A 12,478-nucleotide genomic window follows, 5' to 3' on the forward strand; every position below is an offset into this window, starting at 1 on the left:
TGGATGTAATAATAGGCTAATTCATTTAAAGGAAATGACTACAAGTTTACTGTTCAAAAGACAGTGATCTCAGGGAGCTGGTAAAGTGGCCCTTGGAAGCTTACAATGAAAAAGTCAGTTTTCAAAATAATCAACACTCAATGCATTGGGAGAAGGCAGGGTTCATCAAACAGATGTATATATACCTTTGCTCATCACCAAGATTTTTATTTCACATGAAATTTCTTGCTATATTCCAGAGATTTTAATCTGAAATCTTTAAAAGCTAGTCATCTCACTAAGAAAGAAAGGATTTTGTTACCATTGTTCTTCAGCAACATACTCTAATGCCTGCAAACTATTAACAGTAGCCTTCTACAGGTGATCAAAATAAACTTGCAAAAGTATTGAGTTAAAACACTTTCTGGCAGCCCAAAATACAAATCCACAGCTTCTGTTAACAAAGTCTCTGCTTGTAGTGGTATCACACTCTAAACTTGCACAGAGATTTGAATAAATTTGCACCTTGTTTTCAGCTGTACTTGTCTTTCTAGGGGACCATCCTGCATATACCCACCCAGCCAGTACATAAATAATTGGTAATGCTTCAATTTAGCCAAACACCTGAGAACTAAGCAACCACAAGGGTATTTTGCTGAAGACTCAGAGTCAACATCGCTCACTTAAGACATGAAACTTCGCACAGAACTCCAGTGGCTCTTCATCTGGCTCTAGATGCAAAACAGTGAAAGCAGTCCTTACGGCAAACAACTGTATAAAACAAAACAAAATAATAAAACCCATATCCTGGATTGCCTTTTAGTATCATAGTATCATTCAGGGTTGGAAGGGACCACAAGGATCATCTAGTTCCAACCCCCCTGCCATGGGCAGGGACACCTCACTTTAGAGCAGACTGGACAGAGCCTCATCCAGCCTGGGCTTAAACACCTCCAGGGACGGGGCCTCGACCACCTCCCTGGACAACCCATTCCAGGGCTTCACCATTCTCATGGTGAAGAACCTTCTCCTCACATCTAGCCTGAATCTCCCCACCTCCAGCTTCATTCCATCCCCCCTAGTCCTATCACTACCTGAGATCCTGAGAAGTCCTTCCCCAGCCTTCCTGTAGGCCCCCTTCAGATACTGAAACAAACAGTGCACACATGCACACAAGTGTGAGCATGTCTCACCCATCTGACTTCTGACACACAGAGAAACAAGTCCAAATAAAAACACACTTGATAATCTCTGCATGAAGCTATTCCATTCACCTTTACACAGTCTAATATGGTTGGAAAGTTGTGTGCACAAAGTTAAAAGGCAATTAATGGCCTACCTCATTGCTGGGGGGGGGGCGGGGAAAGCCTACATAATTTCAAGAAAAGTAGCAAATATGGATGTATGACTGAGTTACAGCCACTAAATGTAAAACAGAAACCTGGATGTCTGGGCAATGAAGCCTGTCAGTATGTATGAGCATGTAATTAGTTATTTTTTAATTTAAGAAAACCACTATAATTTGAGTGTTTGATTCTATCAACTAACTCCTATCAAGAAAGATCCAGGGGCGCACCTTGAGTACTGTGTGCAGTTCTGGGCCCCTCAGTTTAAGAAGGACATCAAGACACTTGAACGTGTCCCAGAGAAGGGCAGCAAGTCTGGGGAGAGGCCTTGAGCACAGCCCTGTGAGGAGAGGTTGAGGGAGCTGGGATTGTTTAGCCTGGAGAAGAGGAGGCTCAGGGGTGACCTCACTACCTGAAAGTTGGTTGTAGCCAGGAAGGGGTTGATCTCTTCTCCCAGGCAACCAGCACCAGAACAAGGGGACACAGTCTCAAGCTGCACCAGGGGAAGTTTAGACTCGAGGTGAGGAGAAAGCTCTTCACTGAGAGAGTTACCCATTGGAATGTGCTGCCCAGGGAGGTGGTGGAGTCACCATCCCTGGAGGTGTTCAAGAGGAGATTGGACATGGCACTTGGTGCCATGGTCTAGTCATGAGGTCTGTGGTGACAGGCTGGACTCGATGATCCTCGAGGTCTCTTCCAACCTCGGCGATACTGTGAAGAAATACTAGACAGTTGGATACAATTGTAAGCACAATCTCAGATTTCAATTTTACACTCAAAATATGCACCAGCTTTATAAAAATCAGATTCTCTTGTAATAAGGTAAGAGGATTCTCATGGTAACCCAGATTCTCATTTGAGGTGAGACTCCATTTTGCAACTAATTGCTCAATTCCACAGGAATAAACAGTCCATTGGAACAAGCTCCCCTCTGATTTTTCAGAAGGAAAGGAGCTGGGGAGAAAGGCAGTTGCTTGATGTAATACTCTTTCACTATATAGAATTATAATAAATTATTTAGGGTTCTGAAAACCACTTACAACTTTGCATCAATCACTTACAACTTTGCATGTGATTCCTAGCACCTTCAAATGAATTTTTTTAGTACAAATAAAACTTAACTCTGCCTCTTATTTGCACATACACAGGGTTCATGCCCTGGAAACGATTTTCATTCATTTCATTATAATCATTATTGAAGTTTAAAAGCAAAGCTTTGAACTTTTGTTCTGTTTTTGCTCTTGTTTAAATAAATCAATGCTCAAGTGGCAGATTGATGGACTAAACTGAATTCATTTGACAACAGTAATGTTTGCTTTGCCTGGGCTAGTCTAACAGAAAGACAAACCCATCAGAAAGAAGCACTTCAAACACTTTTGACTTGCAGAAAGGCTTCTGCCTGTATCACTCCACTACATGTTTAGCTTGCAGTTCTGCCAAATCATTATACTTTGGGGATTCTTTGCTTTTTTTGAACAAGTAACCCACAGACTATACAGGGGAAACAAGCTTTCTAGAAGAGGGGGGCAATTGTGCAGGGCTCTATAAATAAAGTACTTGTTCTGTTTACAGTACAAGCCATGACTCAGGTAGCTGTGATTTAGTACATGTTTTTGACTGATGGAGCATCCCAGCTTAGCACTGGTTACAATTTCCACTGTCAGGAACTGGGTTCACAACACATAATTCAACTCCAGTATCACCTTTTTGTCCAATACAGCAACCTACCAACCCTGCTTGTAATGTTCAAATAGGATGAGTGTTCCCCCAGCACTGCCTTAAAAAGCCTCCCTGCCCTGTGCTGTCCCCTTGTCCTTAATGCCACCTTACTCCCTGCTCCCCATCCAACTTCCAAGTATGCCATGGCTAAACCATAACTGTGTCACAGACAGAAGGGTTTGCAAAATTTGAAACACATGGTTGGACTATTACCAGCACTGGCACTGCCTCTGTGGGGATGGTATTTATCACTTGTTCTGTACTCTTCCTGCCTTCTTTAGCATCTCTTGAATTTTGATTACAGCTGTTCATCTGTGCTCTGCTGAGGTATTTTAATAATAAACCATGATGGCACAATTTGTCTTTTGGTGACCTCATAAACTGCTGAACTCCCTCAAGTGACCCAGCACGCAAGTATAACAGCTACTTGTTTTCTAGTAGCTGCTTACCTAACTCTTGCAGGGCAGGACTGGAGAAAAACAGAGCTCTCTGGCTTGTGGGTTTCTGACTCATCTGGAACAAACAGCCCTGAAAAGGAGTTCTGGGTAAAGATCATGTTACCACGTTAAAAGCCACCACTCTGTGCCTGCCATTCATTTAGCTGAAGGTTGTCAATCTGCTGCTCATCCTTTTGAAAAGTAAGTTGTTTGTTGCTAACTCAAACCTACATCTTTTAACTGCAAGTCACTGGAACACAAATTGTGTCAGCATAATAAATAATATTTAGAATATTTAGAATAAACCAAACCAGGTTGGAAGAGACCTTCAAGATCATCGTGTCCAACCCATCAACCAATCCAACCCACCTAAACAACTAAACTATGGCATCAAGCACCCCATCAAGTCTCCTCCTGAACACCTCCAATGACAGCGATTTCAGCACCTCCTTGGGCAGCCCATTCCAATGGGCAATCACTCTCTCTGTGTAGAACTTCTTCCTAACATCCAACCTAAACCTCCCCTGGCACAGCCTGAGACTGTGTCCTCTTGTTCTGGTACTGGCTGCCTGGGAGAAGAGACCAACATCCGCCTGTCTACAACCTCCCTTCAGGTAGTTGTAGAGAGCAATAAGGTCACCCCTGAGTCTCCTCTTCTCCAGGCTAAGCAATCCCAGCTCCCTCAGTCTTTCCTCATAGGGCTTGTGTTCCAAACCCCTCATCAACTTCGTTACCCTTCTCTGGACTCGTTCCAGCGAAGTAAGTCACACTTTAACTTCCTTTCTCAAGTCTTTTTGCCTAATGTCAGTAATCCCTTTCCTGATGGCCAGTTCTCCATTATGTCTATGGCACACATCTTCATATTGCCCCATCCTGGTGCATCACAACTGGGTAGTGGATCATGTTTCTCAATAACAATTTTGATGCTGAATTTTATCCACTATTAAATAATTTTGCTTCAGTCAAGCACGTCCTATTCTCTGAAAAACAGTCCTGGAACAACAACAGATTTTTCCCTTTAAGACCAGAAGTTCTGGCTCAGAAATTTAATTTTTCAATACAGCAAAGACTAAGAAGATTATTAAGAATCAATCTCTAATAAAAGAATTATGATTATAGTGAAAGCAACTAATCACACACTCCTTTAAATCTTCCCTAGGAAGAAAAAGGCTCAGCAAGTGGGCACATTTGTAAGAAGATGAGTGCCCTATCTGTTTAATGCTAGATATAATACCAGGGCAAAGTAATTAAAAACTAACAATGCTGTGCCCTGTGTGAGACAGTCTTGATGGGCAGATTTTCTGTCTGCTGCAGAAACCATAAGAGAGAAAAGTAATAAACCAAAACCCCATGACAAACCCAAACACCTGCTAGCAGATGGTTAGGTTCCCAACCAAAAAACTAAGTGTCCTCAAATTATGTTCAGAGGAATACTTTCAAACAAAGCCTGTGCTAAATTTTGCATGAGGAGGCAGCACACATGCTGAGGCTCTAGGAGTCAAGGCTTCATTTTCCACGTGACTGATGTGAAGAATAAGAGCCATGCCAAAATGAATTTACAAACTCAAATACTTGCACTGTTATGTACTTGAGAACATTGAGAGAAATGTTCCTTCTCTGTGTGACTTGGCATAATTGTCCTGAGCCACCACATGCTCAACTTGGCAGAGCAACGAGCACATCAACCCTGCACCTTCTTTGTCCTGCTTCTCTGGGGCTTTGCTCTGCCCTGCTCCCCAGGTACAACAGCACAGCTCTGCACAACACGCCTGCTACCTTCCTGTGGTTATCCAGGCACAGCTACTTACAACACATGACGTTACACATGCATTACTGTGTTGTGGTAGTTTCAGGCTGTGCCTGGAAAAATTTTCCACAGATCCTGAGCAGAAAAGTAGTAGAATGTAGATAAACTACCACTGGATGTAAAAACAAAAATAATGATAAGGTCTGAAGAATCCCATTGGTCTGAAAACCAACATAAAGTTAGCTTACAAACTAACTCACTCTCTTTTCACCTTCCTTCACTCTAGCAGATACTAGCTCTGGCTTCTGCTGGCTTGCTGACCTTGGCAACATTTCTTTGTTGTGGTTAAGTACTAACAGCCAACTCTCTGTTCTTTTATCTTTTACCTTTGTACTGGTGGAAAGGGGGGGAAGAGGGGGAAGCTGTTGGTAGCCCCCTGGTTTTGTCCAGGGGAGTTCCTGTGTTGTTTATAAATTATAATATATGTAAATATTGTATCTTTTGTAGATATTCATTGCATTCCATATTTTAGATTGCAGTTTTACTTGTAAATACAGCTTCATTTGGAACTAGATGATCCTTGTGGTCCCTTCCAACCCTGACTGATACTAAGGCTTAATACCTGCCTATAAAATTGCCCCCAAAATACGTCTGTAACAAAACCATCTCCACTCCCCCATTTTATCTGTAATCTATGGCATGAATTTCATTAAGAGACTCATAGCATGTCAGATGGACGGCAAGGCAGACCTGAATCTGAAGGGCATGAGGAGAGAACAGCTGCAGCTCTTCTGTCTTTCAGAGTCTTGGTCAAAACCACCACTGACTCCATTAACACGTCTCTCTATCAATCGTTTGGTCCTCATAGAGTTCCAAGAAGTTATTTCTCACAACTATAGCTGTGGTTCTTATTATTTTGTGAGCAAAGCCACCCCTATGTTTTAAGCATTCAAGGTAAAGCCAGTGGTTCTCCAACATTTTCACAGCATCAAAGCAAGTGCCTATTGCTTTAGTATTTTTTCTGCTTCAAAGACATTCTTGAATGCTTCTGGATTCCTGCTTTCAACCAAACTTGAAAAGGTAAAGAGAGCACCCCCCTAGAAAGTGCTTCACTGTTCTGTTATTTAGCACTCAAAGCAACAAATACACCTTGATGCACAACTCCTAAGTAAACCTTCATTGTTCACAACATGTATCTCTGTCTTATGCCACAAAAGGCAACAAACTATGATGAGCAAAGCTGACTACTAATTCTAGCTGTACTACATCTTTGTGTCTAGATGCACTTACAACAGTTCTGTAAAATCATGACAGCTGTAAAATCATCACAAGCAATATGGCAGCACACATGACCATAGTAAGGACACATGATGAAGGTAAAACTCATGAACTCACTGGCGTCTAAATATCCTCACACGCACCACAATAAGAAGCTCCAGCCTTGATGTATCTTGTGTTCTACTGTGACTTCCAGCAAATTCTAATACCTCACGAAATTCTGGAGCTGAAGGTCTAAAATCCTTTAGGTACAATCCATCAAAATACATATAGACTGTATACCAAGAAACACATCTAGAAGTAATTCAAGGTGCTAATCATGTCTTCATTTTCATAAAGGTGCCATACATAAAGGAGGATTAGTCTCAAACCTCCTTCCTCTGTAGCTCTTTGATCAGAAGCATAAATGGAATGTCTGCTCCCCTTGCTTCTTTTTTGTCTGACTGCATTTTCAGATAAAACTGTCATACTTTGCAGATAGAAGGCAAGCACCCTTCAGCTTTGAAGGGTTATGCCAATAACAGATACATCTGTTTACATGCAAGATGATTCAAATACACATCAACACACACTCTGGCCCCTTTATAGATAAGCATACAAACATTCCTTTAAACTCTGCAACACCTCAATGGTTCATTGAAGCATTAAGTTCATTAACTTATCTTCCTTTTTCCACTTGTCTCCTCCATCTTTCTGGAAGTCATTGCTCATTAATGCAACATAATGAAATTGAGCTGAAGCAAACTACCCCAGCAATATGGGTTATGTCATGCGATGTGATTCCTTCTCCTGTCCTATCTTCCTAGAAGACCCACAAAGACAAAAGACACACTCCCAGACATCTCTATCAGTGTGACCAGCAGCTAATGTCACCTCAAAGAGGTTATCAGTTATCAGGACCCTCAGTTTAAGAAGGACATCGAAACACTTGAACATGTCCAGAGAAGGGCAACAAGGCTGGGGAGAGGCCTTGAACACAAGCCCTATGAGGAGAGGCTGAGGGAGCTGGGATTGTTTAGCCTGGAGAAGAGGAGGCTCAGGAGTGACCTCATTGCCCTCTATAACTACCTGAAAGGTGGTTGTAGCCGGGAAGGGGTTCATCTCTTCTCCCAGGCAACCAGCACCAGAACAAGGGGACACAGTCTCAAGCTGCGCCAGGGAGGTTTAGACTCGGGGTGAGGAACGAGTCGTTCATCATTGGAATGTGCTGTCCAGGGAGGTGGTGGAGTCACAGTCCCTGGAGGCATTCAAGAGGGGATTGGACGTGGCACTTGGTGCCATGGTCTAGTCATGGGGTCTGTGTTGATAGGTTGGACTTGATGATCCTCGTGGTCCTTTCCAACCTTAGTTATACTGTGATACTGTCTCCCCTTCAGCTGGCTTTCTCTAGGCACCAACCACTCTCTATAGCTATGTTTTATCACCCTGCACCACAAATCAAAATGCTGCTTCTCAAACATGACTTACTAAGTAAGTGGCCCAAAAGCTGGCTTCAAAGCCCAGCTCAAGAAGCTGAGAAATTTCAGGACTGGATTATGTTGCTTCCCCTTCCAATTCCTCAGAGCACTGGTTACATCTGTAAAGCTTCAGACCAGAAAGGAAATGCAAAGAACAAGAGAGTAGAGTATCTTCACTTTCCATGCCTCTAAAAGCTGTCATGGTTAATAAAACCATAAAATCTGAAATGTTTTCTTTATAATTGTCTCTGCTCCCTCAAAACAATTGAATTCTTTTTCTTCCACGCTGAAGTGTACACCAGTCAAGTACTAAGAGAGATATACAGTGTGTGGGTGTAGGGGTGTAAGGAATGAGAAACAAAAGGGAGAAAAAGAAATATAATTCTGAAGCCCACTTCATATGCTGAGGACCTTGTATGACCAGAATGGCTCAGCAGAAAACATTTGAAGTACTTGGGAATGCTTCTGTTACTCACACAAGATTCCCCTGCTCGCAACCCCTGTTTTGTCAGTGCTGTATACAACGCATTTCTCCACTACCCAGTAAAATCCATTGTGTATAAAAGGCCCTTTTGTTCTCCAGATCTTTTTTTTTCAGTGCATAGCTCACAAAAGCTACAATGCAGCTGCTAAGTAAAGGAGCTACTAATATGAGGTACTCCATCCAACACCTTTCGGTGTTCATGGTGAACTGGCTGAAACAAAAGTTTTCCTCTTAAAGGGACACATTATCAAGAACCTCTCTGCCAGAGGTTGAAGGCAATAAAAGCAAACCAAAATGGAAAAAAACAACCAAACAAAAATCAAACAAAAAACCCAAAACCAAACAAATAAAAACCCCAAACCAAACCCCCCCAAAAAACCCCAAACTATCTGGACTCATTAGCCCTCAACAGAAGAAAACAGGAATGCCACCTTGGCCTTGTAATACCTATGGGTATGGCCCATGTCCCTGGTAAAAGACCACCTATCACTTCAACAAAGGACCTATTTCATTCAGGACAGCAAAAGGCTATTGGCACAGGGTTGAAGTAGTCTTTATAGCAGACTCATCAGTCCAGTGTTAACATATTCTTAATGCAAAAACCTTCCAGGGATACTAAGCAAAAGCCCCAGGTGAGGAGAATCATTTTGCTGAAATAGATTTTTTTCATCATTTTCAGGTTCCTTTTTTTTACATAGAGTACTTGTGTTTCATGTGCATCTCAAAACATTAATGGCTGCCTGCCTTATAGGCTTCTGACTTTCCTGAGATTCTCTTTATTTGTTGTACTCATGTTTAAGTCCTCTCCCAGTTGTGCATCTCTTCATGAGTAAGGAGCTCTTTTGTGGCTGCACTCATCACTGACAGGTAGGACAGCCAGCAGTACGGCAAGACATGAGTCAGGCACTAAACAAGTACCAAAAAACGGAGGCCCATCAAGAGAGAAGCTGCTTGTGGACTGATAGCACAGGTTGCTTGCAGATACTTGTCAAGTGCCATTGGTTTCCACAAGCAGCTGACAGAAACTAGCAGAGCTTCACTGGATACCACTCAGTCATGTTACGCATCAACTGGCCCTCTACCTTCTGTCCCCTGTGACTGGTTGGAGAAACACGTGCTAGCGTATGTATTTGGTAATCACAATGTGCAAAGAATGGTAAGGAAAAGTTGAGGAGGGGTTATCTCCTCATTTTATGATACAGGATCAAAACATGCTCTTCCCTAGACAAAGTAGTTCTTAATTCACTGCAGCTCTTTAGTTTCAGAGTACTGGCCCTCCTTTTCATAGCTATCTCTTCACCCTGATGGAGTTTCCACATCAACAAGTACTAGTCAGCACCAATTAGAAAACAAAGGGAAGGAAATTCCCATTGTTCAGTTTTCAACCTGTATGATAAATTATTTATCTGAAGTAGGAAAGCTGTTAATCATTCCCAGGCTTACTGTCCTTTGTTCTCAGTAAGATTGTAATGATGTTGGCTTTCCAAGCAAGTCAAACCCCCAAAAGCTAGCAGCTTTAAAAACAACAAACAATGGCATTTCTAAAAACCTTTTCCAAAGTTACTGTCAAAACTGCCTACCATGGTTTGATTAAGATGCCTGATACTGCAGGACCTATTTTAATGCTTTGTCTTACCATTAAATAAAAACACCAAATAAAAAGAAGTGTGTGATCTACTGTGTGGGTTTATTTGAGTTGTTGCAAACCATCGTTTCATCAAGAAAGTGGTGCCTTGTCTAGTTCACAGGCATCTCACCATACTCTGTATGATCCCAGATGATCAACTGAATAGCTTGGGTTTGTTATCTACCCTATACAAGGGCAATAGTTGACTTAGTGTTACAGACAGACACAAAATATCACCAGATCTGTTCACAGAATAGGTTTCTCACACCACCTTCTGCTGGCTAATGAGGAAGAGAGTAACTCTCTTGCCTTACTAAGGACACAATTATGTATTCTTTTATTCATTCCAGACATTAGAAAATAGTTTTTAATGTTATTTCTGGCTTCTAATTTTAAACATACTGATAGAGGAAAGCGTACAGAACCCTTTCATCTGTCCCTAACCCTCCACACACCATTTCAAAGACAGAACATGAGAGTAATTACTGCTACTAGTGATGGGGCAGAGTTGCTCTGATTAACTAACAGGCAAAAGGCCTGCATTGTCACCAACCCTTGCATGAGACCACACAATAACCCACAAGTCAGTGGCACACATGCTGAAAGTCAACATTTTCTTTGAGTGTACAATGCCATGTAAACATTTCATGTAAATATTACTACCTGCAAAAAATATCCCTACTTTACAACAAAACTGCTCCTCTCCAGTTAGAATAGGATAGGATAGAATAGAATAGAATAGAATAGAATAGAATAGAATAGAATAGAATAGAATAGAATAGAATAGAATAGAATAGAACAGGTTGAAAGAGACCTTCAAGATCATCATGTCCAACCCATCAACCAATCCAACCCACCTAAACAACTAACCCATGGCACCAAGCACCCCATCAAGTCTCCTCCTGAACACCTCCAGTGATGGTGACTCTACCACCTCCCCGGGCAGCCCATTCCAATGGGCAATCACTCTCTCTATGTAGAACTTCTTCCTAACATCCAACCTAAACCTCCCCTGGCACAGCCTGAGACTGTGTCCTCTTGTTCTGGTGCTGGCTGCCTGGGAGAAGAGACCATCATCAGCCTGTCTACAACCTCCCTTCAGGTAGTTGTAGAGAGCAATAAGGTCACCCCTGAGTCTCCTCTTCTCCAGGCTAAGCAATCCCAGCTCCCTCAGTCTTTCCTCATAGGGCTTGTGTTCCAAACCCCTCACCAACTTTGTTGCCCTTCTCTGGACATGCTCCAGCAAGTCAACATCCTTCCTAAACTGAGGGGCCCAGAACTGGACACAGTACTCGAGGTGTGGCCTAACCAGTGCAGTGTACAGCGGCAGAATGACCTCCCTGCTCCTGCTGGCCACTCTGTTCCTGATGCAGGCCAGGATGGCATTGGCCCTCTTGGCTGCCTGCGCACACTGCAGGCTCTCATTGCAAGACCTAAACTCAGTGAATACAGCAGTCATGAAGGGCTGGTAGAAGATGGTCTTATTTTACCAAGTGATTAATTCCAATCTGCTTTATTTAGTTTCTCTTCCTTGTACACATGAGTCATTGTGGACAGAAAACAAGTCAGGATTAACATGCGAGATCACATTCTGTTGAGCCCTGAATCCTGCCCTTAAGGATGAATACAGTCAGTATGTGTTACAAGCAAATACTGAGGGCAGTATCATAAAACAGTATTTGTTGTTTGCACAGACTTTATGCCCAGAAACACTGCCTAGTGTCTAAATCTAATCCACAGCATCAGAATAAGGACTTTTTTTTCAATTCAAATACCTTGTATATCACATCAACAGGCACAACATTGAGAGAGTAAATGGATTTTAGGATAAGATATGCAACAGTAAGGGAAGACATTTAACTGAACAGGAACAGTAAATATGTCATCTTATAGGCCTACAGCAAGGATGACCAAATTAAATTGAATAAATCAAAACTAACCACTGGGCTGGAACATTCTGTACTGCATCTCAAAAGGTCTATAAAAGCTTGCTCTTTAGAAGTAAATCCTTTGCAGATTTTTGCTCCTAGTAAAAAATGTCTAGCTTCAACTAGACATCAACTTAAGGGCAAAGCATCTGCCCCAGCTGTGCAGGACAACACAGGAAAGATGCTAAAGAAATCCAAGTCAGCACACTGTGCGTTTTTACATACATCTGACAATAAGTCACTAAAACGAGTATCTTATGAAGAAAGGGCCTTGGGGCTTCTTTGCCTAGAGAAGCCTTATGGGGGCATTTTATCAGTGCTTATAAATACTTAAAGGATGGGTGCAGGAAGGATGGGGCCAGTCTTTTTTCAGTGGTGCCTAGTGACCGGACTAGGGGTAACGCACAGACTTGAACATAGGAGGTTCCATTTACACACAAGGAAGAACTTTACTTTGAGGGTGGTATAGTATTGGA

General features: G+C 42.2%; 1 protein-coding gene across 3 annotated transcripts in view; it reads right to left on the reverse strand.

Annotated features, from left to right (window-relative positions):
- APP (amyloid beta precursor protein) overlaps positions 1–12,478 on the reverse strand; it is a 236,614-nt gene that overhangs the window by 122,390 nt on the left and 101,746 nt on the right. The window lies entirely within an intron of this gene.

Source organism: Melanerpes formicivorus, unplaced genomic scaffold (genome assembly GCF_026170545.1).
Source record: "Melanerpes formicivorus ecotype bairdi unplaced genomic scaffold, bMelFor1.0.p_v2 SCAF_11, whole genome shotgun sequence".
Classification (NCBI taxonomy): domain Eukaryota; kingdom Metazoa; phylum Chordata; class Aves; order Piciformes; family Picidae; genus Melanerpes; species Melanerpes formicivorus.